Below are 23,816 nucleotides of genomic sequence, written 5' to 3'. Positions count from 1 at the left end.
ATGAGATACCATGTGGAATTTCCCAGATGGATGTCGGCACAGTTCCCACTGAACTTGGCACAGGCTTCACACAAACCCCCTATATTCTACGGAAGGCTGTATTATTCTATGTTGCGTACCACATGAGACACCATGTGGAATTTCCCAGATGGATGTCGGCACAGTTCCCACTGAACTTGGCACAGGCTTCACACTAACCCCCTATATTCTACGGAAGGCTGTACTATTCTATGTCGCGTACCACATCAGATACCCTGTGGAATTTCCCACATGGATGTCGGCACAGTTCCCACTGAACTTGGCACAGGCTTCACACTAACCCCCTATATTCTACGGAAGGCTGTACTATTCTATATTGCGTACCACCTGAGATACCATGTGGAATTTCCCAGATGGATGTCGTCACAGTTCCCAATGAAGTTGGCCCAGGATTCACGCTACCTCGCTTTCTGCTGTCCTTCTCGATCTGTCAATGTCTGTATATTGCTTATAATAAGTCACAGTTATTTCGGTGCCCTGAATTTTTTTCCCTTTTTTTTTGAGGAGGGTCTAAGCCATCAATACCACAAAGTGTTTCAATTTCACTTTATGGGAAACTCCAGGTGCTGCGTGGGTCAAGACATATAGGACCTATAGGTTCTACGGGGTAGTATGGCTACCCATGGAATCCTGCATGAACACATTGGAGACCTATAGGTCGGACTGTAGGAGTATGTGGGAAAGCCTATGGTTACCCGTGGGGCCCATAGGGATCCACACCTAACTACAGCACCCCATCGAAACCTATAGGAAATCTCTATGGCTATTTTGACCAGGGACGCGCGAGCCCGAAACGAACCCGTCTTTTTTTTACGGTTAGACACCGTGCATTCTGGTCATGAAGACTTTCAGGTCCCCCACTCACTGTGAACTCCGATATATGAATCCCTCGTTTTATGAACGATTATCCGAGGAACGCACGCGATTCATAAATAGAGAGTTGATTGTATGTACTTGTATGTATGTTAAAAGCTCACCTGTTTCAACCCGAAGAGGTGCAGTGGGTGGGCGGGGATGGTTACTTAGCCAAGCAAGACTTGTACGGCAAGAGCAATGACAAAAAAAAGATCATGCGTTTAATGTGTACTGCGTAACGTGCGACTTAAACAGAGACTTCGCAGGGATTCGAAAAAAACATAGGTGAGCATCCTACCGAAGACGAACCACCCCGTCAATACCGAATACAACATTGGCATTCATTTTGAGTAACTAATTACAGTCGACCCCCGTTTATCCGGACGGTGCCGTTCCCGGCGAAATCGTCCGGATACCGGGGCCTCCGGATAAATGAAACGACCGAATAGAAACATCCTAGAGAGCAAGGTTTAATTAAAACACAGAAATCTCGACAATGACAGCTGTTACATAGTAGTGTAGGCACTCGATTCCTGCAAACTTTTGCTAATTGCATAGAGTTGAGACACGCTGTTGCGCTGCTCGAAGAATGTCAGTGCGGACGCAACGTGTCAATGTCGGAGCCTTGTTTATCACTGGCGTCATCGGCACCGTCTTGCTGCAGATCATCGGAGGCAACAGCAGCAATCACACCGTCATCAGTCATAGCTGCACACGCGTCATCATCCTTATCAACGTCAACGTAGTCAGAAACCGCAGCATCATCTACGGCAGTCGCAGTGAGCCTCTCCATCAGGGATCACAGCAGGCCCTCGGGTTAGAGTTTTCCCCTCTAGAACCGGACAGTTGCTCGAGATATTTCCAAATGACTCGACTGGTCAACGTGACCCAACGCACAGAAATAGAAAAGGGGGTCATCGTGCACGGTTGTCTCCCCTACGGAGGAATGTAGGTCCCTGACGTGTGACGGGAATAACCTCAACACAGCGAAAAGGGTGACGAAGCGGGGTCAGCGTCTCCTCTTACTCACTGTCGTCCGGATAACTGCAGCTGGATTACAAGAATTTTCGACTTTCGTTCCCTGGAATTCTTGTCCGAGTCCGGGAGCTGAAGTCCGGATAAACGAGAACAAAATACATGGAGGAAAATCCATTCCCGTGGCTTTTGCCCGAATACCGCGGGATCCGGATAAATGAAATCCGGATAAACGGGGCTCGACTGTAATTCGTAAATGACGACAATGACAAACCTAAACGCGAATATCAGAAAACAGAGCTCCATACTACGGCGGTTCGTCCGGTGGAGGATAGCGTGACGTCACCCAGCGTTGTCGTCTGCTTCGAAACCTTCATTCTCCTTTGCGCTTTGAGGGAAAGAAAAAAAGAGGTCCCATGTAGTTGCCGTTTCCGTCGTGTGGCGAATCTCTTACCGCAACCACTTATGCAACATATTGCGCCGACCATTATGACGTCGATTGCAACTGGATAGAAGCGAGTATCCTTTGGAAAAGGTTGTATCCTTCCAAAACACGAGCAGGTCAAATGAAGCAGCGTCGGGAAAACATGCCGGATGACGGCATGAGTGTGTTGCTTTCAGCGCCCTCTCGCTTCACAGAGGCTTCGTAACAAATTTGTTTGAATAAAATCTGCGCAGTTTTGGAGCGACATATTTCGTAGATACGTAACTGACATTCCAACGGTTACGGATGTACCACGACCTTTGTGGTGATTTTGCTGAGGAGTCCCACCTTAATGGTGGTGCGCGGTAATTGCGAAACCATAGGATATAGCAACACCAGAGAATGCATTCTGCATGCGAGAAGTTTTGTCCCAACAGATCTCGTGCAATGTTTTTATTTCACCGTCAAGTGTCCATCAAGCCAGTCGTATCGGTGACCGCTTGACGAGCGACATCCAGGTGTGGTCAGCATTCGAAGAGGACGACCCCCGTACTGCAGATCCCCCTACGGGACCGACCAGTGATAGGAGCCCCCAGCGACGAAGGATTGTAGCCTGTGAGAGAAACAAAGTGGACGCAAAATATAATGTTGCGCATGCGTGTACTCATCTACTTTTGTAATTTTTATAGTCTCGTAGGAAAAGAAACCTACAGTTCGTCAGCTATCAAAACACGTGGGCCGCGGTGACTAGACACAGAGAGGTCTTGCGCTAGATAACGTAATCCATCGTACTCACTCTGCTTGAATATTGGCTGTTCACACTCGCCGCATGATACTACACTGCGGCATAAGTGCGTTGTGGCTGTTGATGGCGCGCGGTGGCGCTGCAGTATTCCTCTGGCTCGCTATTGCGTTTCCTTATCTCCAACGGCGTACGTAGTTGACGGACTAGATTTATTTTCCTAAGTAAATTGTACACGATAATAGTGTTTGTTATACTGAATCATAATGCGACCACTGGAGCAGTGAAGTCTCAGAGGGTGTGTGAACGGTTGACGTCACAACGAGAGCCAGGTGGGTGGATCTTCCACCGTGACCTCTTCACGTAAGAGCGGAGAACCCTGTTTCACAAAACCCTAAGCATTCTAAAAAAATATCCTCAAAGCACAGCAGCGACATTCAGTCAAACCCATGGGGGCCGGCCGAAAAAGCATTTCGTTGCCTTGCGTTGGTTGCTTCATTCCGCTAAACTTTACAAAGTTTTTCCCAAGTTCGTCGCATGTTATCTTAAATTGAGCATACTATGTGCGCGTCTCGCATACATTTATTAAATAAATAAGCAATGATTACTTTCCGCTACTTCACTGCTTGTGTGCTGCCGTTTGTACGTCACTTTGTTAAAGCAGAAACTCAACAGACCGAAACAAAATGGCGGACGCTTTCGGTTTTGCATACATCCAGTTCCCGTTGGATCGCAGAGCAGAATGGAGACGACGGTGAACAGTTCTTCGTTATCTTCTGATTGATATTGCCCTCAGAAATGCATGCTATATTCCTTACGATTAATTTATTTCGCCAGCAGATCAAATAAACGCTGCTTCACGTGGCTTCTTCAACACGTCATAGGCGGTAAACAGCTTCATCCGTGCCGCTGGCAAGCAAAGGGTTGGCAGTGCCGAGGACGATCCCACAGATAAGATATACTTGACAGTATGTACTGTCTGATACCGATAGCACTACTAACTCTACACGCGCTCAGAAGGACCGCACGTACGGAACAAGATTTACAGGGCTTGCCTCGCTTCCTTCGGTCACCATCATTCCCGTCATCCCTGCTTCCATCGGCCCGTTCCGCTATTTTGTTGTGGCACGTGACCTCGCAGTGTTGCTAGCAAACGGAGGAGCTTCGCCGTAGCTTAGCCAAATGAAACTCGTCGACTAACGAGAGAGGCGAACCGAACACGAACCGAAACCGTTATTAACTGAACCGGAACGGAACCGAACCGAAACAGACGATGCCATCTTGGAGCTGAACCGGAACTGAACCATTCAAAAATACCGGTAACCGGTTCAAATAACGGTTTACACGGAACTAAGCGTGTATCTTGCATGTCCTGCATGAGCACAAAAATAACCTTTTTTCGTCTTTTCCCCCTCGATTTTTTAGCTTGGTAATCTTCCTGTTGCTTGCCGAAAAACTCGTGCCCTTCAGGAATGTTCTGGATTTTCTGGAGTCGCGAAATAACAACAACGAAGATGGTAACTTAAAGCTGTTATGACTACTAATGTCTATGAGATACATATGAATGTATACGGGGTGTTTTAGTTAAACCCCGGGCGAAATAATTCGCGACCGGGAGCACCAATCGAATAACTTTATTTTTTACAATTATCTGTGAGATACGAGGCTACAAGGTGCGCACCGTGTGAATGAGTGGGAGGTTCTCGTTATTTAAATAAAAACTCAAATGAGTTTCGTAAGAAAACATAACTTCTAAAGCAGGGCTCCACCGGCATTAAAATGGGTACTACCCCTTTTTGAGACCTTCCGTGGACATCTTTTAGAGAAAAATCTGCCACCGAAGCGGGTCATTTGTTGCAGTAATTAAATGGCTTCAGTTCACATATTTTTGTCGCGCTCGGTCGCGGTGAAGCGCAAAAGGACACGCTTCTACTCCCTTGTCCACCAATGAATTGCGTGCTTACACCAATGAATTACGTCGTTTCGCGCTTCGCCGCGACCACAAAAATGTGTACACCGAAACCACTTAATTACTGCAACTAATGACTCGCTCCGGGGGCAGATTTTTCTCGAAAAGGTGTCCATTGAAGGTCCCCAAATGGGTAGTACCCAATTGAATGCCGGCGGCGCCCCGCTTGAGAAGTTGCTTTTCCGCGAAATCTATTTGAATTTTTATTTAAATAATGAGCGCCTCCCACTCATTCACACGGTGCGCCAGTCGTATGTGGTATCGAGCAGATACTTGTAAAACAGAAAGTTCTTCGATTGCTGCACCCGTTCGCTAATTATTTAGCCTGGGGATTTAACTGAAACACACTGTATAAGGATTACGGATGAACAACAGTTTTGGGTAGCATTCATGAAGTGACATTTATTATATTAATATACAAATTAGCCTCAGCTATACAGTGTGTACACCCTAACTTCAGATCTGATTGCTGACACCTAGAGCGCGTGAGCTTGCACAAGCCCCTTAAAAAGTAAAGGGCCAGCCACCTTCATGTTGACCAGAATGAAAACAACATATCGAGGTGGTTTGCTTTGTGCATTTGAAATAAAAGAGGTAAAAACAGCCATACCGATATAGTATTTAAGAATCGCGAACGAGTCGAAAATGGGTCGAACTTGGTGTTTCCACTTGCTCTTGCCGTGCTCTGTCTTTGTTCCACAGACACTTCACTCTAGGGCGACATGGTAGCACGGCGGCTGTGAGTTATAGCACGATAACACACCTTTTACATTAAGACCCCGTACTCAGAGTCGCACCGTGCCAATCCAACTTAATTAAAAACGCTAAACCCATCAGTGGTTGGGAGCTAAAATGAGCCAATCCAAGTATCATGAAGCGTCGTTTGCTGCGTCTACTGACTTGTGATCAATAATTTCAGTTAATTAAATGACTTAGGCTAAGGTGGCAGGCTTGTTTGACTCTTATATTCCTGCTGAGATTCTGCGAACAACCAGGTGGGTTAGTTAACCACCGCGACATGAGCGACGTACTGGGGAAGTCAACCAAAACCTGTAATTCATGGTTATGCTCTTGTCGTAACCACTTCTAATCTTGTCTTTTATATCGCGCAAAATTTTTGAACATCTTGAATGACGTTCACGCAATCCCTGTCCACTTCAAGCACTGTGCCTCAGAAACTGAAGTTTGCTTTAACCTGTCTGTTGTGCTTCATTCCCACCCGTGGCCACTAAACCGGTTCGTGAACCGGACCGTTTGGGAGAAACCGGTTCGAACCATTATAGTTGCCTTCCAGAGCACGCAACTGAACCCTTATCGTCGAAATTGAACGTGAACCGAACCGATAAGTGTTTCGGTTCGACTCTCTGCGACTAACACTGTCCATGACCAACGGATAACTGCGTCCGGAGGGTCACACGCGGGAATAGGAGGGTCGCATTGGCGGCGCGCCAAGTACGTTCTCTAGAGTCTTCCTTATTGCAAGGGTCGTTCAAGGTTTACTGAGACTTTTCTTTCTTTAAATCTCGGAAGGACCAAACTACGTCTCTTCTTCAACCAAGCTATTTACCGTGCGCATCAAGGCACCGCTGCCATCGCGGTGCCAACTCTTTAATGCTTTTGGCGAAGAAAGACGTGGCCGCGCTATCGCAGTAGGATATCGTTCTGGGGGGTCTCAGCTGCGGTGGAACGCCTTCCCCCTAAGGTGCAATTGAAAGTGCTCAAACAAACGATAATCGCTTGGGGCTAAATCTGGAATGGAAGGAGCACGGGTCAAAATGTCTCAGCGCATTTCGACCGGGGTTGCTACTGTCGAATTCGCCACCGTGTGAAGGCGGGCATCGTCATGAAGAAGAACGGCCCTTCTGAACAACATCACAGGCTTTTTCTTGCGAGCTGCGTTTCGCACGGCACCCTTGGAGACGTACTGGGCGTTAATCGTAACCCTTGCCCCAAAGGGTCTACATCGATGGCACCCCACATGCCCCAGAAGCGGTTTACATAGGCTTCCCTGGAGGCGGTTGCATCTTGCCTATTCCTTGGCGGCGCGGAAGCCTGATGAATTGCCACTCCAGGTTGCTTCTTATTCTTATCTGGGGTGAAATGATATTATTTCCCTTGACATCGCTTGTTCCCCATACTGTGACTGCAATCTTTCCAAAATCTCAGCTTTTTTCTCGCTCTGCTTCACAAGGAACTTGATTACGCATCGCTGTCCCACAGCTATATAGACACACTGGTCGCCGCCATGATAGCTGCCGCTGGTGCACGTGCACTGCTGCACGCGCCAGAGACCCGAGAAAGATTGCCGTTCGCCCTCATAAAGCTTGATTCAATCACAGGTACTCACTGATTTTCCTCGAACAAAAGTATCGGTGAACCCTGAATGACCCTTGGTAACGCTATAGTCAAACCACCCCATTGATACAGATATACAGCATGCCGTCTGGGTTCCATTATAAAAACGCGGAAGACCGGTGCCCTCTTTTCAACGGGGATCCTTATTTTCGAGAAAAGCATATTCACACAGGATTAATGGTGCACTATGGGTACTTTAGTGGTGTTCTTGGTAATTATACAGTTTATTAGAAATTGGTCTCCCAGCTCATCCAACCAGCGGGGTAGAGGATTTCTCTTCCATGGGGACTTTTAAACATATTATTTAGGCCGAGGAACGCCTTGCAATCTACGTCGTACACGTTCAAACCAAATGTCCAGTTGGACACGTATTACAATATAACTCACGTATTTTATTGCACTAGTTACATCACTAGTGAACATACTTCAAATATTGTACGCGTTTTCAACTAACAGACTCGCAGCGACAATTCTCAGTGAAAAGTGTAAATATATAATTGTCTGTAATATAGTTCAGTGTACTTTGTATAATCCACTGTTCTTTCTCGTTGTGGACCTGGAAAATGTGGCTAAATGTCTTTAAATTGACATTCGCAAGGTCCGCAGCGAGGAAGAATACGCACAGCATTGATGAAGTTTTAAATCTCTTTCTCCTGGGTGCCGTCACCTGAGTGATTTGGAAGATCTCAAACTCATGCTTCTCCATTACACGCTCTACCAACCCTTCCAGATTCACACTTTCAGTGTCTCTAAATAAGCTGGACTCTCGCCCTCTCACCATATCAAAATTTCTTGGTCCATGGCCAAATACAGCCCACCACTGCCCTGCCTTTAAACCACTTGGAAAGTTTTGGGATACCACAAGACTTGGGTCATCACTGTGAGACGACCCATTATTCTGTTTCACCACATTACCGCCAGCAATGGGGTAGAGTCTGGCGATGTAAAACTCCCACTCATAATCATTCAAATAAAGTTGTTGCTGTAAATACCTCGTTAACCAACGGAAGAAACTGTGGACAGAGAAGAAACGTCTGGATTGCGGACAGAAACAGGCACCAAGGTGATTGGTACGAGCTCTAAGCTAATTTAGGGTGCTCCTCCTCATCCTCATACATCCCTCCTCTTCGCCTTCGTTCAACATCCTTCTTCATTTAAGTCATTGCAGTCTACGTGTCTCACACTGTATTCCCCCGAAATATTTTTCCCTCCGAGAGGTGGAAGTATCGGAAGATTACTTTCTACCCCAGTCACACCGGGCAGTCTCCGCTCATCATTTGAGCTATGACCATTGGAACATACCCACAGCGCCATCTAGCGTGTAACGTGTAGAAGAACATTGTATAGAATGCTTCCCTGACAGGTTGACAAGTTGCACGCTAGGTTGCGCTACGCGCATGTTCGATGGTCATTGCTTTCAATGATCATTGGAGACTGTCCATGTGACTGCTAGGGTACAGTCAAACCTCGCTTTACGAACACCCTTCGTTTCTCAAAAAATCGTTCGTAAATCGAGGTATTCGTAAATCGAGGTCCGGTGAGTGCAGTGCACAAATACCTCACAAAAACACGGGAAATTAATTTGAATAAGTTTTATTTTTGAAAATACTGTGTAATTGTGCTTTGCACCATACTTTCTGCGGGGTCTATCCTGTTTAGAAGAGACGACAGAAGTCTGATACTTGACTCACCACCCGGTCCTCAAAGTACCGTATCGCGCGCGGATGAGACTGTTTCCAACGGCAAATATTACGCTTGTCACCGGCTGTCAGGACTGAACGCCTTCTCTTGGAACGGCAAGATGTTTCCATCTCGGAGACCTGGTCCAAACTCACAACCGTTCGGCTGTAAACTCCCGAATTATTCTTTCAGGAAATGGTGAATCATGTTTGTGGAACGTAGCGACGTTGGGACATTGTATGTTTGACCTTGGCAGCATGTACTGAGGAACTTTCATTATCCTCCGGTCCATTGGCCTGGTCCTCTGTACGTTCATAACGCCCGTTCGTATATCGAGGTCAGAATGGCTTGGCTACTTTGGGTCCGTTCCCTAATAATCCGTTCATAGTTCGGATATCGAGGGTTCGTAAAACGAGGTCAAAATACACGGAAAAAGTTTGGTTCCCTGTGGAGCCGTTCGTAAGTTGAGGGAATTCGTATATCGAGGGTTCATAAAACGAGGTCCGACTGTATATCATACGGTTGAGAAGCTTTATGTCGCAGTGTGCACAATCTGCGATGCGTCTGGCAACATTACTTCTCCAACGTCGGCTGCAGTGCACTGCTGGCGGTCTTCTGACGTGGTGCCGAGAGGACAGAGCCCGGTGTCGCTAAGAGACAGACGCCCAGAGTTCGCATTGATGACACGTACTCTTTGGAGGTCCCAAAAATATGAACTTTTGTGGGTTATTTTAAAATTTTGCGTAAGCGTCTTTGCTGGCGACTTCCATATTTTCAGTCCCGACTCTCTGACCTCTGGTGATTGATAAGAGCAAGTAAATAAATTGACTTTTTCTGTTCTCATTTTCCTAAAATGTATCACCAACTGTGCCGATATCTACCTGGGAAGCCTGTGTCCTTAAGACCAGGGAAAATCCTCCGGATTCGATATCAGCTCATCCCGTTTTTAAACACAGTGATTCCCCTCTCCCGCTTGGACAAAGAAATGGCTATCCCTCCCCTCCCGCTAAAGTGAAGACCTGTCCCCTCCGGCGCTCGTGGAGGTTCTAATTCAATCACACTTTTAATATCTAGCCTTTTGTGACGGACCATCTCAGCAGCCATATCACTTTTGTGAGCCCAATCACTTTCATACCCTTTATGTATCTCTTGGCCCTTACCTTGGGCAGCAGCCCTGACTGGACCCGGTGAGGCACGATGATGCAACGCTTCCACCTCGGAAAGAGCGCCTGCGTAGAGGGTCGTTAGACAGTTCAGCTCATCGGGCACGACGGGTCACACGAATACTCACACCAAGCGACCAGAACGAACAGAATAATGATGGCCGTCTTCATGATGATTGTCTTCAGAGCCTGCTGTGAGAGGTGGAAAGTGATAATATTACAGCCTTTGCCATTCTCTCTATTTCCGATTATGTAAGTTTCTGGGGCAGCGAACAATGCTTTCTTGTGGGCGGCATCGTTTCTTTGAGTTTTTTTTTCTTGGTTGCGTGTTAGCGCCGCGAAGCAACTGTGGATATGAGCGGTGTAGAGATGTGGACAGAGGGAGAGACGAGAGCAGGAAGAAGTGGGGGGCAGCGTAGTTTGTATGTGTCCTGGGCCGACTTCCGACTCCGAGGTACAGAAAACAAGGTTAGTTCAGCAGAGTACGAGGTAAGTCGTTCAAAGTAACTCGTTACTGTAACGAGGTTCCTTTTTCTGGTAACTGTAACTTAACTCATTACTTTCGCGCCGTGGTAGCTTTCAGAGGAACTCGTTTCTTTTTCAGGTAACCTAAAGGGTAACTTAAAGGGTAACTTTCAGGCCAAAGTAAGTTAAGATAAGTTCTGAGTTACTTTTAATACGCTTTTCACTCACGTCCACATATATTCTTGATTTTCTTGCTGGCTGCCTTTTGCTACAAAACGTGATATTCAATCAATGACAGTATTCCATTCAGGAAGTAAGAACCGCTGCCATTGAAATGAAGCTGAACCACTGTGCGCGCACAGGGAGTAAGATGTAAAGCATTCGAACTGTTAGACATAAACCAAAACGATCTAAGCGTGTTGCACTCCTCCGCAGGCAACTCAAGGTCGAACTGTACTGCTGACGCGAAGCTGCACATGTGTAGTGCTATTTTGTGTCCGAAGTAACTTGGAAGTAACTCGTTCTTTTCTTTCAAGTAACTCCGTAAGTGCGAGTTACATTTCAGGTTGAAGAACTTCGTTATTAACTTAGTTACATTTTGCACACGGTAACTTAACTCGTAGCGAGTTCTTTATGACGGGTAACCTCTCGATCTATGCAGTTCAGTGACCATAGGAACATCAATTCCTGCTGCCATGCGAATATATCTAGCCTGGCTTGTTCACTCTGACGATGTCCAGCGTGAAATCAAATTTCAGCACCAATTTCGCGTATTAATGTTCATGCATTCAAGTTGAAAAGCATCGGGGAGCAAGACACGATATCTTATATGTTTGATGGGTCGTGGGATGGCAGAGTTTAGGATGCCCTGCCTGTAGACAGTCAGCTCCTGCAAACACCCATCTGTGACGTTGACTTGAAAAACATTGGTCTCCTGTTCAAATAATGCCGATGGGGTTCGCAATGCACGTTGTACACATCTTCGAGAGTCAACACGCGGGGTTCATCACTTCTGAATATCCGGATACTTCGTGGATGATATCTCTTTCTTTTTGTGTATTCTCCAGCTCCGTTGACGATAATCATCATAATCATAAAACATGTTTCATAACGGTCTCAAACGACTCAACTGGTCAATGTGGTGTACATGGGTAAGATAGGAAAGTGAAAAAATTCTGAAATGGGGGCTGAACTTTCGTTACAAAAAGCCCTTCCCTTTGACAAGTACTCTAGTTTAGTCATCGGGGTAAGTGACGACCGACAGTTGACGATGTCTGTCATTAATTCCTACTTTTTTTATGGATTGAGCAATGCCTCCGAACTCATGCACCAGTCCCCCTTTTACTTGATAAGTGTCGCCTGCACGACTTCCCTGCATACCTTGTCCATTGTTCTAAATTTTATCATGGGTCTCATCTGGACAGAAGGGTTGAGCAGCCGCATTTTCTCAGGTGATCCTGCGTTACTGTAGGCAGGTCACCCCGATGACCTTCTGAAGTTCCTTAAGGCCGACGTCAAGCACCGGGCCTTGTCGTCTGCGGAACACCCATATCTACGTATATACTCCCCCCGCCGCACGCACCGCCTATCTGCCCTTGGGCACAGAGACCTCTCTTTGGCCACCCTACTGGGCCCCGTAGGGCAGAAGCAATGGGCTGTTACCAGAGCTCTAATATGCTTCCTGGGTGACTCTGGGCTCCTGGATTGCCTCTGAGCAATCGTGTACTCATGCCCCCCTGCTGCCCATGGGCCGCTTGCGTCTTTCTCCTTTTCTGTTTCTGTTTTTCTTTTTCTTTTTTTTTTACAAGGAATAGCAAGCCGACTTCTGCCTGGATGACCTTTCCTTTTCACCTGCCTCTTTTTGTTTTGCAATAAACATATCCCCCCCCCCCCCCGAGTATGGACAAAACATGGCCTTGTGCATGACACAGCACTCTTCTGCCAGTGGGTCCCCCTTGTTTACCCTGTCGATCTCTGCTTCAGTTCAGTATGCTCTTTGCGGAGAAATCAACGGGTACCCGTACCCAAACCCTATCTTCTTTAAACTATGGGATAGCTGGTGCTCGTAGGAAATAACCCAGTGATGGCCATTTACTACTTCTACAGTAGTTTAACTATAACCACGAATTACTTCGCAATAGAGTAGTTTAACTAGTAGTTCAACTACATTTCAGGGGAGGTAGATAAAACTACTTTAACTACTGCAATGTATTTTAAAGGGACTATGAAACGATTTTTTTCTTCGTTTCGTTCGAAAGAAGACATTTTTCTTAGTCTAGAACCGAAATTTTACTTTCGTCGCGCGAGCGGATTTCTCGGGAGCGAATTTAAACGGAGCGGCGAAGGGAGGACAGCTGGCGCCGCGCCGTGACGAGCTGCCGAGCGGGGAGACAACGGGTAACTTGACGCGACCACGGCCGGCTCAGCAACACGTCATCGTGACGTGTTGCCGAGCCGAGGAATCCCGCCAGGAGCATGCGCCGTAGGATCCGACGTATGCGTTCATCGGGAGTGGAAATCTCCATGACAGCAGCTTTCGCGCGATCGGCAGATTTCGGCAGTGGCGGCAGCCACAGCGCGAGCTCGCGGCATTACTTGCCATTGCGCAACACCGGTGACGTAACGGGGAACCGAAGAGCGGTCCGTACAGTTACACCATCGGCAGGGAAATATGCGCGGGAGAGGAGGAACGCGGAAGAGACATTTCCAGCGCGCGCTCCTCGCAGAGTGGAGCGATTTCGTCCGGAAAAATTTGTGGCATATTAGTTTCTCTGCGGGAAGAACAGTTTCTACCGAAAAAAAGTATGGGGGTTCGGGAAATTTCATAGTCCCTTTAACTACATCTATAACTACTTAACGTTGTCCATCAACACCAATCCCATTCTATTGTGTTCTTGGACACCGAAATATGAATCACAAGCAGTGATAAAAGTAAATATTTAGTACACATGCACAGCACAATTGCTCTGCACCTCCGTTCTCATCAAATAAGTAGCTCAAGGTAAAAGTCGAAAGCACAATCGTGCCGTAAAACTTGCGGCAAAATCGGAAGTAGTTGGCGCCTGCAGTAACCTAACTATTGTAGTTCACTACTCAAAATAGTAGTTTATCTAGTGGTTGCCACCACATTTCTGCAAGTAGTTGATAACTACTTTTTAACTACAATCAGGTAGTTTAACTAGTAGTTTAGCTACATGTAGTTAACTACTGGTCATCGCTGGAATAATCGCACCCATGTGACTGTTTCATTCAAGTTCTCTTGTCCGACGGGCGGCTCTCAAGCTCTCACTTAGCAAACTACTCGCAATGGCGACTATGAGGTCCGCCGGGTAGCCGGCCTTGCTGAGTCTGCCAATCTATTGTCTTAAGCTGGTCCCGATCTGGTGCTGGTAGGGTCTTTTTACATCTGCGGTCATGCAGGTTTTAGCAATTACACTTTTTATCATCTTGGGATGGTTGGAGTCTTTGCTTGTATACCTCGACCAAAGGTGATCTTCTTTGTTCATTAGGATGCACGTTATGTACTGTAGTGTACGTATAGTTTTTTTAATTCCGTGTTAGCGCCGCGAAGCAACTGTGGCTATGAGCAGCATAGAGACATGGACAGATGGAGAGAGGACAGCAGGAAGCAGTGGGAGGCAGGAGGGTTAGTATGCGTCATGGGCCGACTTCTGGGGGAACTGTGCCCACATTCGTCTGGAAAGTCTCCCGAAAACCCAGGGAAAACCTCAGACAGCACAGCCGGTGACAGGATGTACGTATAGTACTGTATGACACTGTATTGCACTGTATTGCGTTACTATACAACTCTACTGTACTGTACCCGTGCAGTACTGTACAACTGCACACACAGTACAGTAGAGTACTGCGCAATACAGCACTGTACTGAGTTGAGTACTATTGAGTATTGTTGAGTACGTAGAGTAATGTACAGCACAGTACAGTTCTGTATAACAGTACAGTACTCTTACAGTACTCTACTGTATTACGGTACTATACAGCACGTACAGTAGTGTACAGGGTGTCTTTTTTTTCGATACAGAATTTTCATAAAAAGCTATAAGGGCTATTGACATCATGTTTTCACTTCTATCATCTCTGGGCCGGCGGACGTTATTGGCCATCTGTTGCTCAACCGTCGAATGACTAATTACCTAAAAAGCATTCATTAACGTTTTCATTATAAAAGCTACAAGGTCGTCCCAATGGCAACACCTTGTCGCTTTGGTCACCTGATGCCGTTACCGTTTTCAGAACAAAAATCCGTTCGATAGATCGCCCGCAAAAAATTGTGAAAGAACATCATTCTTTATTTATTTTGCTTATTGCGCATCTTCGGAGGCGCGTCCTTCCTTCACCCCAATGTAAGAGGGTGAAGGAGCATAGTGCCGCCTTATGCGTCGAGGTTGAGTTCGAACTTGCGGAAACAAAACAAAAAGAAATGTATTGGGTGACGCTATCCGAACTGTCCTTATCTTGGGTTGCATTTTCTGTTTTCTTTTAATCTTTTTCCAGGACGCAAGAGGCGATAGTGTGCTCTTTCATCCTCTCACGACAGGGTGAAGGAAACACGCGTATCCGAAGATGCGTAATGAACAAAATAAAGAAAAAATGGTGTTCCTACACAATTTTTTTTGTGACGATCTATCGAACGGGTTTTTGTTCTGCAAACGCCAACCGTATCAGGTGACCGAAGGGACTTTATGTTCTCATTGGGATGGCCTTGCTACTTTTATAAGTAAAAGTTAATTAACAAGTTTTAGGTAATTAGTCATTCGCCGGTTGAGCAACAGATGGCCAAGGACGTCCGCCACGCCAGAGATGACAGAATTGAATATAGGATGTCTATAGCCCTTGCAGTTTTAGTGAAAAGTCTGTATCGAAAAAAAGACACCCTGTAAAGTACGGTAGTGTACGTACAGTACTGTACGTACTTACTGCTCTGTACTGTAGAACGTACGTAGAACGCACTGCTCACTGAAAAAAAATTCTGCAAAATAACAGAGAAAAAACAGAGAAATTCCCCCTAAATGGGTACAGACTCTTCTGTATAACCATTTCACAGATCATACTGTGTTTAAGAACTGCAGCGAGCACGATCGACGTTTGTCAGCCATATTGCAATCAGTCCAGCGAAAATGCGATCGAATCAAATGATCTTTTTTCTCCCGCTTCGATACGAGCGAGAGATTCGAGGGATCGTCGTCTGTTGACCGTGCTCTCACAAACGTGGGCTCAAGAACCGCAGTTTCGAAAGTTAGCGGTTGGCGCTCTGCTGCGTAGCTGCACCTTTGTATCTTTGTCTCGGCTTCAAGTGAGCAGCTTCCTTGTTGAAATTAGGTTGGACCCCATTGTGGTGGTTAGTAGCAAGTGCATAGTGCTACCTTTTTGATACCGGAACAGACGTTCCACTAAGAGTGTGCGGAGACAAGTACTGTGTTTGTCGTGTCGTACAAACCGAAACTGTTTAGGCCTAACTTCACCAATGCCTGTCATTTATACTCGCCGCTTGGTGAAGTCATGTGGTTGAGCAGAAAACGACACTGTGATATGCTCAAAGTGACTGCATCGGGGTGCAAATCAATTCCTGGCGCGAGTATGCTTGAATGCGTATGTTATTGAGCATGAAAGCAAGTTGCTGTAACGGCAGTGGGATGATTGTGCGTGCACCTGACCGCGCAGTCGGAGTTGTTGAGCCAAGAATATGTGTTGCGGTGCAATCGGTGTCTCGTTCCCTATTAGATAACAGTACCCACAAGAGCGAACCGCTCCTCTTCAACGTGATATTCGTTGTCGGCGTCAGCTTACACATCTGATGGCTCAAAAGAGCCTGGCGTGAATGAGAACCCGAAAGTTATGATGTTCACATTTCTGTGCAGCGTTAGCAAACTGTTGGATGCGTGAGTGTTGCATTACAAGGGTCTTGAGTAGAATATCTGTGTTCTCCCCAGGCAGAATGAAGAAAAACGTACAAATGCAAGGAATGGGCCGCTCCACGCCTGTAGCGTATGTGGAACACCTACTTATTTCCTTGCTGCAATCCTAAGTGAAGGCTGACATTCGAGACGTTTCATGCACCTTTAGACCACTGCCAGAGAAAACACCGTCAAAAAAGAAAGTGTCCGTCAGTGAATGTGAGTAGTGCATCGTTGTGCTTTGAAGAAACGAAGTGCAAATGCTGTGTGTAATAATTGTAATTCATTAATTGATACTCGAGAGGCTGGCAAGTTTTCTTTGAATTATCAGGCAGCCTTATTATCAGGCACACTTTTATGTGCACATTCAAGGCAGTAACATTATGAGTGTGACTTGACCAAAGGTGATGTTTTTGTTAAGCAGCTTTCAGCTTTTTCAAGTATGGACAACGTAGCCGATAAAAAAAATAGTTTCAATTCATTGGAGCTGTGGCACGTCAAACTTCACACTAATTGTTGTAGATGCTGCTTGAACCTGATCATATAGCACTGCAAATGAGGAACCTTATGCAGGGAGCTAATAAGCAGCCGTGGCGTTCTTCCTGGCAGCTGACCAGCGGGTTGTGGTCACCTACCTTCTTGATGCGTTTTGTATGTTTTCATACGACCTCATGTAGTGGGCTTCATTTCTTATGAGCTTTATCGTGACGATCTTTGAGCACGTAGCTCAGAAAGTTACCCAGTCAAGGCCACTTAAGGCCCTGTGCCATGGCTCGAAAGAGAAATCCTGATGAAATTACTCGACGTTGACTCAGGCATGTCGATCATCACAAGCTAGGCAGACAAAAAAAAAAAAGACTGAAAAACTACATGTTCCCCGTCTGACGTATTGAGCATGCTTTTGCTCCCCAAGCGACAAGAGGAGGTTCGCAAGCTGAGCCAAAGCAACTGCAGGAGCAGAGAACAACAAACAATGTAAAGGTGAGGGATGGTAAGATTGGAGGTGTAATTGGCGACAGATACAGGGGTGTCCCAGCTAACTGTGAACATATTTTTTTAAATATATATAACACTTTTTCCGAGATGAAATCAATTGCAATATAGCATATGCTGAAGGGCACTCCCTAGGAGGGCATTAGCAAAGTCCAAAGGCGATGACTCAATTAACTTTCATTAATTAACTTTTGAATTATAAAAGCTACAAAGTTGTCCCAATGAGAACATCTGTTTCTTTAGGTCACCTGATATTGTAGCCGTTTTCAGAACAAAAATCCGTTCGATAGATCCGCACTTAATAGCATGTCTCAAAGAAAATAGTCTTGGACCATGTGTAATCTCACAGCTCGGTTTTATGCACAACATAACACATGTTTTGCATCAAAGCATGCTGCAAAGTCACATATGTTTGGATCGGTGGTTTGGATGTTTTGGTGTACGGCATCCCAGGCATGCAGCAATGGCGAAGGGCAAAAACGGTCTCTGTGATCCTTACAACCTCCACTCCTCAGGTTCTCCATTGGCTATACGAACCTTCACAGAGAACTTCCGTGTGGCCAGAATACTTACAGAGCTTTCCGGTTCTGGCTGTTGAAACATCTGTATTAAATACCCATGGTGATTACTTTTTTTCACATACATGTATACAGTTATATTGCGATATGTGTGCATGTATATGAAGAAAGAAAACAATCAATACCCCATGGGCATTTAACACGGGGGTTTCACCAGAACTAGGCAACCCTCTAAGTCTGTCCACGCGGAAACGCTGTTATCAAAAGGACACAGATATTCTGTACTTTTACTAAGTTTTCTGTAATTTTCACAAGGTTTCTGTAAATACTCTGAACAGACATTCTGTAAAATAAACAGATCGCTCTGGGCGTTTTTTTTTCAGAGCTTTTTCTGTAAAAAGAGCCCGATATTTTTTTTAAAGTGTATATACAACGTCATGTGTCTCATGGAACGTAGTTCTGTTCCGTACTGTGGATCGTACCTAGAACCAGGGTTGGGAAGTTAGTTGGGAAGGTAGTTAACGTATTGTATAGTAGCTGAAAAATACGAAGGCAGAAAAAATAGGCGATGTCAAGTTGCCGGCGGTGAGTAAATTAAAAAGAGTGATATTAAACGGTAGGAACAACCGTTTAATATCACTCTTTGATTTAGCTGAAAAGTAGCTAGAAAGTAACTCTGGGAATGTAATTATAACTGATAGTTTAACCACATTTTTCTGTAGTTAACTGCAGTAGTTAGGTCACTGCGGGCTACAACTACTTCGTGTTTTCCCCTTTCCTTTCAGTAGTGTCACGCGGCATTGTGTCCAGGCAACAGGCATGTTGCAGACCTCGGCAGCTTTGACTTTCGCTCACTCAAGTTATCTTCCCCCTTTTACAGAAGTTCTCCTGCAATGTCAACAGCCCCAACATTTTTGGGATCATCCACGCAGGCCACGATCATCCACGTCTAGGAAGCGCGAAAGATACCTCGTAACAAGGACGGCTATCAAATAACATTGTACTACTGAAATTATGCTGTTTGAAAGTGAAATTGAAATGAACTGTACTGAAATGACCCTGGTTGAACAACCACGCAAAAGGGGAAACACTAATACATCTTCGGATTGTCATCGCGCAGGAATACAATAGAAAAATGTTATCAGCCGTGACAAAATGTACGGAAAGATCCCCGTGCTTCCAAGCAGGCGTGCTTCAATAAAACCACATTTATAGCCACAGGGGAGGGTGATGAAATGATGATGATCTTTCGACGGTACACTAGTACAATCGACCAACGTTAAGATCCGTGAATCTTACGAAAAGTGGCCGTCTTTCGGGTATGAAGGGTGTTGAACACAGTGGATTTCCAACAACGTCACGTTGAGGGAATCCTTACTGTGGTGTCATACAGTTTGCTTCTGTTCTGTAAAAGCAGCTTGAGTCAGGACTAGCGAAAACATGAACATAAACTTACCGGACGCCAATGCAGAAGAATTAATATAGAACAGATTTTGTGGCTTTCATAAGGGCGTCTGTCGCGACTTCCGTCCGTCACGCGCACGGCACCCGCGTCCTCCTAATTGGCTGCTCAACTGCAAATCCGAAATGACGCCATCGCGAGACTGTAGATAGGGCCACGATGAAGGGAGAGAATGGGATGTGAAGGAGATTATTTCTCAGGTTTCGGAATCCACTCTGAGGCGACATGGAGAGGAGGAGCCCCTGCGATGACTGAACAGATTGTTGAATAGAGAGAGAGGTATGGCAACAGGGCGACACATTCTTTTGTACATCTGAGTGTAAGGGTATCCACTAAAGGTAGAAGACGGTCGCTCAAAGGAAAACGGGAGAACGCATAACAAGTCGTCGTGGCCAGTGCGAAGAATATGTTTACCATAACGCTAACCGTCGTATTAAAAAAAAAAAAAAACAGAAAACGCTCGAAAAGAAGTATCACCACGGTGGGTTTGCTGAACGAATGTGCGAGGATTAGCAAATTCCGGAAGCAAACAACACGAATGGAATTCTGTTTCAGTGAAACACGCTACATCCGCACTACGTCACGAAATGAAGAGACGTACCTTCCAACCCATAACATGCACGCCAACATAAACATTTATAGAAAGGTGTCATTCGAATGGTCTCGTATGACCTCTCTCTCTCTTTTTGAAGTTGTTCAAATAATTTGCACAGTGGTTACACTAAAACACCAGCATAAAGCCAAACAACGGCCATTAAGATTCTGAAAGCGACTATGTCATCCGGAAACGCGTGTATGAGAACGAGACACTAATTAGAGTAATAGAGTAATTAAGTAGAGTGTTATAGTTGTGGTCACAACTGGGCCAAGAAGAAGCTCGGAGGAAAAGCCTGCAGAGTGTGTGATGTAAGGGGCACGGACAGAAGTGCACGGGATTGGGTTCTGCGAGGAAAAAGACTTCGGCCTGACAGTCTGCACCGGCTTCGATTTCTACCGCCCGGCTCTTGGTTCGGATTCATATCTGGTTCCGGGTTCTTGGTTCCGGCTGCTGTTCTGGCCACCAGATTCCTGCCTCTAGCTCGGAGTATTGATTGGATGCTGGCGTTGCGTTGTCTGCGCCAAGAGTTACTTCTGCTGGGTCTGCGTGCGACGTGCTCCAAGTACAAGCTACAGGCCCAGGGTCTCGACCTATGCTCACAGTAAAGTTTCTGCTTACAACGTTGTTTGATTCTGTCTCATGCTAGCTTGTATCCAAACTACCCTGAGGGCTCTGGCGTCCGCGTCCACTGTAGGCATAGTGAACCGACCCATTGTCACGTTGGTTGACTCACAGACTGCCGCATCACAGAGAGGTAGCAAGCGAGCTGGTGGTATAGATCCATAACATGTGTTGTCGTTGTGTGTGTGTGTGTGTTTTGTCCCCCGGTCTAGGGTTTGTTATAGAGACAGCAATGTTCGGCACCGCTTCACAGTCTCGGCGAAGTTTCTCTTCAGAAAAGAGCCTACATATTAAATAGACGAGCTCCAAAGTGTCGCACTCCCTCCGCAGCCAAGGAAGCCCCAGCGACAGTAACATCAGGATGACGTACTTCAAGCACACCAGTGGGAACGCAGCGCAAGCGATTGGCTTCGGGATCGTCTTCTTCACGTTCACATCCCAAAAAAGTTCCCCGTAAATTCGCCGACTTTCGAATACCAAGGTGAGTCCACACGGTGGAACACAGTGCTATATTCCACTGGCCCTATGATATGTCCGAGGCTAACTCAGAAGTGACATTCTACACGCCGATCGCAGACTCTCCGCGATCTGCAAACGCCGTCTGATCCGCCCGATAGTTACCAAAGGCCCTCCAGCCGCTTCCTGATTCGACTTGTCCTCACCAAAGGGGCTACCTGATTGAGCGTGTCTGGGTGACGTTTTCCCCACTTTCAGGAGAGGTAAATTCGGCATACTTTCAAAGCACCGATTGTGACGTCACCCAAGAAACCTATTTAAGCAATATGCAACCCTTGTACCTCTTTTGTGCTGACGAAGACAGTGCCACTGTCGAAACGTCGACCATTCTTTTTTTAATATATGTGTTAAATTGCCCATTAAATAAATTAGTTTTTGTTAACGTTCCTGTAATCTGTAGTCCAAGTCTTATTATTTCACTTTTATTCAACTTCGTAGCCGTCTGATATATTAACCTATTTGTTCTGTTTTCTACGATGGCTGCTGGAAGACCTGGACCGATTGTCAGGAAGTATCCATTTTATGCTCCTACAGTTGCTGTTCTTGGAGATTCTCAAGCAAAATACCTTTATCACCATTTTGATTTCAGGTCCCGATCGATGCCAACGATGTTCGTGTCCCGAAGCGGAGCAAGAATCCTGGACTTCACTGAGGAGGTCGACCAGCTGCCGCCGAGCGTTCGCGTCGTCGTCCTGCATTGTGGGACGAACGACATGCCGTGCGCTGGACCGCAGCAGGCTATCTCTCACTACCAACGACTACTAGAGAAGATACGAGCTCGAGGAGGAATCGACATGGTGGTTTGTACCCTCGTCCTTCCTCGATCATATAACCGACGACGACCCTTCATTGACAGGCGCAGGGAGTTCCAGTGTAACCCGCGGGCCTTCGAGTTCAACCGTCGATTGATCCAGCTGTGCCGGAACACCGCGGACCTCTGCTACCTGGACCGCGGATTCTACCGACTACGTCCCACCCAGGTCCTGGCTGCAGACGGACTTCATCCAAACTTCGAAGGAGTTCGGATGATCAGCCGTCACCTGCAGAACCTGCTACCACGACTCGCACGACGACTGCCACCTCGTCGACCTGACTCCTCCGCCGTCCCGGACCCGGTGTGGCCAACTCCACAGGAAGCCACCATCTTGGAACAGCGACAGCGAGGACGGACACCACGACCATCAAGACAGGATTGACTAACCGCCGGTGAGCGTACTCTTTCCAACTTTGACCCTCAACCATCCCCTAGCGCCCATGCTTTCTTTAAACTTAGAAAACTAACTGATAAGTCCATACGGTATAGCTCTCATCGTGAAAGTTTGCAACTCTATAAGCAACACAACAAAATTCCAAAGGGGCTTGCAATCGAGCTTAAACCTACTTTCCCCCTTAAAAATGAACACCAAAATAAGTGGAACGAGATTATCAACAATGCCTCCACCGCGTTAATCGATGTGTTGTTATCCCATTGTGATGACGCTATCAGCCAATTTTCTCAGGAAGCTAAAATTATTCGCGATAAAACCGCTCTTGGTGACAACCATAACTCAGATTTAGCACGCTTCGCTGAGAACAGGGAAGAAGCCGTGCACTGCAGTAAACGCAAAAAGCTCGCCAGGGACGGAGTTAGCCAGGTTGCCCCTACTGGGCTTAAAACAACGTTTCAGGATAGTCGCCCGATAAGTATTGTCCAAATTACTAGTACGTCATCACAGGATCAGCCCACCATTATTAATCAAAATCAAGACGCCGCCTCCACTGATCCCGGTAATGCCGAAAGCCCCAAGTCTCATAATGTCGTTAACTTGTCATCCCATATTCTCACAGATTCCGAAATATCTTTACTCAGCCATGGCCTCTCATATTGTCCCAGCAACAATAAATTAAATGAATATCAACTTCACATAGACTTAGATAACTTCGCTCGCCGCTTACGCCTCAAAGAATACTTTCATGACAAGCCTAAGTCAGACTCCAACCCTTTCAAACAGCCGTCCAGTTTTACACCGGACGGTAACCGTGATAAAGCCCTGGATATGTATATTCGTGCAGTCCAAAAGGATATTATTAACGCGTACGGCCATTCATCCAATCGTAAATCACAGTCCAATTTATCGCCAGCTGAACACCGTAGCCTTTCCGACCTTCAAAGACGTGATGATCTGGTCATAAAAGAAGCTGATAAAGGTGGTGCAATTGTGGTAATGAACAAAACTGATTATATTAACGAGGGCATTCGGCAGTTATCTTGCACATCATTTTACAAAGTCCTCGAAGCTGACCCTACGGAACAGATCACTGCTAATGTTATCCGTAGCTTGAAAGACCTGAAAACCAGCAAAAAGATAGACACCACCCTGTACGAGTACTTATTCCCTAGAGATCCCGTGCCATGCAGATTTTACATGCTCCCCAAAATCCATAAACCTGGGAACCCAGGGCGCCCGATAGTTTCGTGTAACGGTACAGCTACCGAAAATATTTCCAGCTTTGTAGATTATCTTCTTAAAGATATACCCCCAAAAC

The 23,816-nt window shown here is 46.2% G+C and overlaps 1 long non-coding RNA gene across 4 annotated transcripts; it reads right to left on the bottom strand.

Moving 5' to 3' along the window:
• Positions 1 to 2,731: 2,731 nt before the first annotated feature.
• On the bottom strand, positions 2,732 to 19,717 carry LOC135378992 (uncharacterized). Of its 4 annotated transcripts, none has more exons than XR_010418659.1 (5): positions 19,550 to 19,717; positions 19,393 to 19,498; positions 10,331 to 10,394; positions 10,200 to 10,268; positions 2,732 to 2,906 (listed from the first exon to the last, which is right to left on the bottom strand). It is a non-coding gene; the product is annotated as an uncharacterized LOC135378992 (long non-coding RNA). The 4 variants fall into 4 exon arrangements; XR_010418661.1 differs by having other exon boundaries at positions 10,331 to 10,391; XR_010418660.1 differs by lacking the exon at positions 19,393 to 19,498.
• Positions 19,718 to 23,816: the final 4,099 nt, after the last annotated feature.

Source organism: Ornithodoros turicata, chromosome 1 (genome assembly GCF_037126465.1).
Source record: "Ornithodoros turicata isolate Travis chromosome 1, ASM3712646v1, whole genome shotgun sequence".
NCBI lineage: Eukaryota > Metazoa > Arthropoda > Arachnida > Ixodida > Argasidae > Ornithodoros > Ornithodoros turicata.
Note: the sequence above shows the minus strand (reverse complement) of the source record. Positions and strands in the feature narration are given on the sequence as shown.